The sequence below is a fragment of the Phaenicophaeus curvirostris genome, chromosome 1 (genome assembly GCF_032191515.1).
Source record: "Phaenicophaeus curvirostris isolate KB17595 chromosome 1, BPBGC_Pcur_1.0, whole genome shotgun sequence".
Taxonomy (NCBI): domain Eukaryota; kingdom Metazoa; phylum Chordata; class Aves; order Cuculiformes; family Cuculidae; genus Phaenicophaeus; species Phaenicophaeus curvirostris.
In genome coordinates, this window is record NC_091392.1 from 69,635,485 (window position 1) to 69,641,484 (window position 6,000).

Here is a 6,000-nt window from a genome sequence, read left to right on the forward strand (position 1 = left end):
TCTAGAACATTTATTTCATGATATTAAACCTATTCCATTTTGTGTGATCAGTGAAATATAACCTAGCTAAGCCCCTCATCATTTCCATTACCCAGAATTTAAGACAAGGTAGATCAGAGGTCATGACATTTTGATCATTTTTACCTCATTAAAATCTTATGGACCCCAAGGAGCACAGTTAGGTCACGTTTGTAAAAGGTAGTGGACTAAAGCCTTGCTTTGAGCCATGCCTGTTTCAGAGACGCGCTCTGCACAAATTACCATATGTCTTTCCCCATCTGCCTGGTTTCAGACTGGAGAACTTCAGTTATTTCACCTTTGAACAGAATCCCTAGCTTTTACAACATTTTCAGGTAATTAATCATAGGCAATCTGTGAAGTGTAAGATGTCTTTACAGCTGATGGCTCGAAACTATTAGGAGGATGATGACTGTATACAGGAGTGAATCCAGTTAAAACCTAAACAATCCACACTTTCTAGGCAATTCCCAAGCCCTCGGATGCTGTAACTGCATCTTTGGCTGAATGCAGCAAACCAGATTTCTGTTCAGTTGATCAGGCGGCCTCCTTCAACAACTGTTGAAGAGCTGTGGATTTTAAGGATGCCTAGGAAGTTGGGCTTGTGTTTTGAAAAGTGCTGCTAGCAATCACTATTACTGCAATAGGAGGTTTTCCCTCCCACAGCTCTCTTATCCCTGCGGCTGTCAGTAGGCACAGACACACTGTCTTGTGCTGTAAAAACAGTTGTTATTACCTGCTGGCCTTGATGCAGAAGCAGCCGGTCTAAGCTCCCTTCCAGTATCTGCACTGGGAAGATAAGTTGTGTTAACAGGGGAAGCAGAAGATGAAGGGCACGTACGTTATCAGTCCAAGTTCAAGTACTCACCCAAAGGACCCTGAAAGAATAAAGTTAGCCTCGCTGCAGCTGCTGCTGCTGCTTTCCCACTTTAGCTTTCCTCCTTTTTCCTCTCTGCCTGTGCTTTTGTCCTCATAGCGTGGTTGCCATTGTATAGTAGTTTTAAGGGATGAAAGCAAATGATTGCTGCTGGGTGACATTGATAGTGCTTTAAATGGGAATGCAGATTGCTTTCAATACCAAGGAATATAGTAACTTGGACAAAGCAAGTGGTGGCAGCACAATAGGCTTAGAATGATCACCATAACCATAAGTGACTGACAAAAGAAACTCCGATATAAAAATACCAATATGTGTTTAAAAAAAAACTCTGATGTTAAAATGTCCAGAACTGTCAAAGATCCTGTAGTCTGGGAAACTATGTACCTCGCAGGCTGTCCAGATGTGGCACAGACTGCAGCTGACCTGTCATCTTAATAATATTTAGTATCCCACTCTCTTCTGGCTTTCTGGGAATCTGGGTGCTGAGCACGTGCAGGAAATCGGGGATTAGAAACTTGTCTGAACTTTTCACTGCCAGACATTAACATGCGGATGCAGCAGCCTGTATGTAAATGATGTTATCTGAGCTGTTTTATGCATGTGTTTCCAGGATAAGAAAGGAAATTATTTCATTGTGTGAGCTAATTACCGGTGAGGAAAAAATTAGAGCCTTCTTAATGTCAATGCAAGGCTGTATTTTTATTAAACTTCATAATCAATGATCTGCTGGTTTATGTTTATTGCGTATTTTCAAATATTAAGGACTTGATCCTCTAACCTAAATGAAAGAAGTTCGTGATATGACTTCGCAGAAACAGGTTTCTTCGCAAGGTTGTAGCTACATCTTAGAGCCTTCCTTTGCTCATAAAATGGTGTTGCTTCACCAGCCATAAAGACGAAGTGACTTTTAAGGGTCATGATATTAATGACACTGCTGCGTCATTATGTATGGCAATAATTACAGATAAAAAGTGGACAAACATATTGAACTGGAGCTCCAGATTAGTACAAAACAGAGAAAATATGGGTTTGGCCTAATCTGGAGTTGAATACAACCAGGGCAGCAGAGTTCATGTTCATATGGCAGATCTGAGCCCAGATGGGAACAGCCCTTTTGGCTTCAGGTTGACAGCTTGTATTATTAAAAGTTAAACATGCTCATAACTGCAAACATTATGATATGGGAGAGAACTTATGTGAGAGTCTAATCTCTTGTGGTTACTACATCTCAGCTGAAATTCGGCATGTTGCTTATTAATTCTATAATTAGATAAGGGAGAAGGGGAGTAAGTCTCAAATATTTCATGGCCTAATATTTGTATGACTTTTAAATCAGCATTTATTTTGTCATACTTTGTTAAGCATGATATAACCTGAGTTGTTGAGATTTGCATATATGCTTTACTATAGATCATAAAACTGATGATAATGGGTTGCATGTAATAGAAATGAATCTGTGCAATATGCCAAAGGAAGCTACCACAGTATTGTGCAGGCGGTGGACAAAGATCACCAGGTCCAATAAAAGAAGATCCCAAAATCTGTCTGTATTAGAATGAAAAAGACCTCCAAACTGTGTGCTAGCATAACAAAACTCTAAGACAATTGTTTCATAGCTATTGGTCCAGCACTTAACTTACGTGAAAATAATCAAGGATAGGAGGAGGATGGGTTTTTTTCTGTAAAGTCCCACTTTAAACTGGCTGCTTTGCTACCTCTTTACATGGAATGTCTTGTTGTAAAACCGGAAAGTGAATGTGGTTGAGGAATATTTGTGTAAGATCAAGTCCTTAAGGTAGCAGGGAGCACAGAAACCATAGCCTGAAGTGGTGTCAAAGGATTTCCTTTGGAAGAAACAAGGCAGAAGTAGGTCATCAATCTCTGCCAAGCTGATACCGTAACACTTCTTAGTGCCTGAGTTACACTTCTATTATACGTGCCTCTTCGTTGTACCTCTCATACACTAGCACAACCTAAATTAAATAGTTTCCTCAGCTTAGAGTCCGCAGTTTTATGTGAAGACACGTATGCATGAATTGTTGCAAGATTCACCACATTCAGAATGAGATCCTTTCCATCTTCCTCTAAAGTGTTCTCATAAAAAAAAATGTTTCCTATATTTTACAGGCTTTAAATAGGAGAATCCACATTTCACCAAGATGAAACAAATGCCTAGCATTGCAAAACCCAGCTAGAAATTCAACCATAAAGATAATGGTTCTGATAAATAACCTAGTTAAACATAGTATAAAGCCAAATTGTTGCCATTTGTCCTGATAGCAGGCCTCTATAGCAACAGCTTGCCAAGGATGTATCGTGCCACATTTTCCTACTACATTTTAAGTAGTATAATAGGTTGTTTTAGGGCACTAAACTGCCTAGGAATAGTACTGGGCAGTATTTGTTTCTTGAATACTGTTCAAATGTATCTCTAGGCAAAAATCATTAAGCACATAATAAATGTTCATCTTCACTGAAAAAAAATGTTCTAAAGGCTGAATAGAACAAAAAGCATTATGTGATTTAAAACTAGGCTCATCTCTATTGAAAACACACCATGTGTACGTATAACAACAGCTTTCACTGGAAGGCTTCAAAGACAAACAGCTATACCTGAGAGCAATCCTGGGGAAAAGACTCTATTATGCACATTCTAACCGTGGTTAAATTGCTGCATAAAAACATAATAAAACAGTTTGCCTACTCCTGTACAGTGAGTTGCTTTGGAGAGTCTGTGAGCAGCTGAGCTGGGAATGGACTTGAGGAGAATATCACTACTTTGCCTACTAGAAGATACGTAACACTTCTGTAGGGCATGTCAGTGGGGCATTAAGCTAATTTAGGATTTAGGTCTCCCACTTCTACAATGTATTCCAGGCTTCCTGAGAGAGGGACCCTCTGAACTATTTAAATTCTGAATTACGGAAGGGTCATAGTGCAACTTACACTCTCCTGTGTGATAACGTGCCAAGTCACGCTTCCTAGCAGCCATCCACCACAGGCTAAAAGTAGCAAGATTTGTTATGAGTTCCTCAAAACTTTTTAGTTCTCCAGCTCTTGTGCCAAGTTTGACATTCTGGCCTTACTGAGGTCAATGGGAATTTTGCAATCCATACCAGAGAAATTAAAGTTTCAGATAAGGCTTGAGGAGTTCATCTGAGAGCACACAGCTCTGATCATTTCATTTGCAATAAAGGTGGCAGTTTCAAGACTGGGTGTAAAGCACTCAATCTCAGTTTCCATTCCATTAGTGATAATCAGTAGGAGAATAATGCAAGTTTCCAAATGTTCATGTTTATATTTCCCAGTGCTTCAAATAAACAGTATTAGAACTCGATCAACATGTGCTTTGTCAAGAAGACCCTGCTTTCCTCTTTCTTGTTTACATTGTGAGGATCTCAGCCATGCAGCAATCATTTTCAATCATTTTGGTAAAATAAAGCCTTCACTGCACATTGTATAGTCTCACAGGTCCCTTAAAACTGGTGTTTGTGTTGCTTACAGTGGGGCAGTTACCACAGGTGGCAAGTGGCGTAACTGCAGCATGGAAAACAATGCATTTACTTGGAATGGAATGGTCAGAGTTGACCAGACAAGATCCCATCACTGTTAAGAGTATGACCCCAAGCAGATGATACTGCCACAGAAATCCTCTCAGCCTCTGGCCCCAGAGCTGCCATGCAGAGTTCACAGCATACAGAAATACTGGCCCGTAACATTGAGATAACAGGAGTGGCAGTTGTCACATTGATGGAGTTGGATTGCAGGATGTGCTAGTATTTGTATAAGTATTCTACAGATTACTGCTGCCTTCTACACTGCATTTTTGTCGCCAGGGTGGGGCAAAAAGGGAGTACAGGAAAGCTAGGTGCTGCCCCTACTAAACCAGAAAGATGAACAGAAGGCATGTGTGGTATTGAAGGGAGGCAGAGGAAAGCAGGACAGTTCCATTTTTGCCAGATTGCAACTATATTTGAACTTCAAGGAGCAAGAGTGAGGAAGTTTGCAGAGTAAAACTAGGGAGATTTGACAAGCAGGCATTCCCCTGGCTCTGTTGTCAGCATGCAGACAGGCAGCACAGTTTCTTTGGCACAGAACTGCAGTAGTGAGCTGATGAAGATCTTTTCAGTCCCTGGGCTTCCCAGTGCTGTCATGACAACAGCTACTTTCTCGGTCCTGCTGAAACCTCTTTTCACATTCAGTGAATGCCATGCACAGAAAAGTAGGTTGTTCTCATCAATCTCCCTCTCTCTCTCTCAGATTTGATTGATTGAGAATAGGGAGGGACGTTGTACTTCTATGGACATGGCTTATTTGCCATGAACGTGACAGATCTTTGGTCTTACAGGAAAGGTTTGAAGAGTTATGAATTGAAAACATCACTTTAATAGCTCACAAGACAAATACAGTAACTGTAAAAAATATTTATCACTGGTGCCAAATGACAATCAAGTCATCCTGCTGGTTTTCTAATTGTTAAATTAGTTTTGATGACTTTTGAGTATGACTTCTGCAATTCAGTGAATACCACAATAATGGAAAGGTTAGGTTTTGGATGCAAATCTGAACTTTTCTGAAATTCAGGTGTTTGCTCGTGCTCAAGCCTACCAAACAATAACTTCTACTTAAATACACTAATGTTGTATATCTCTAGCTGTTTGACAAACATTCCATGACCTGAATGTCTCTTGTTAACATAAGCAGAACAGTGGGGAGAGAAGAGGACTCGTCCAGCTGTTAAGGTTTTGGGAAATCTCGACTTTGACACCTTCTCCATGACACTATGTTGCCCAAGGCTGACTAGGTTGTGTGATAAATGCCCCTCCTAAAGATAACCTCTCTCCTTTAACTCTCTAGTATGCCAAGATCTGGCAATCATGGAAAATACATAATCTTAGTTGCTTGTCACTTTTTATCTCACATAATTTAGCAGGACCCTAAATTTGTCATACACGCTATCATGGGAATTCTGAATACAGTCATTTGTCTTCCAGGCTGCATCTAGACCTGACTGCAGGGATTTACTGCTTGGTCCTAGTCACGCAGCTCAGCCTCTGTGGCTCTTGACTAGGACTCTCTTCCCATCTTGAGAAATCATGGTG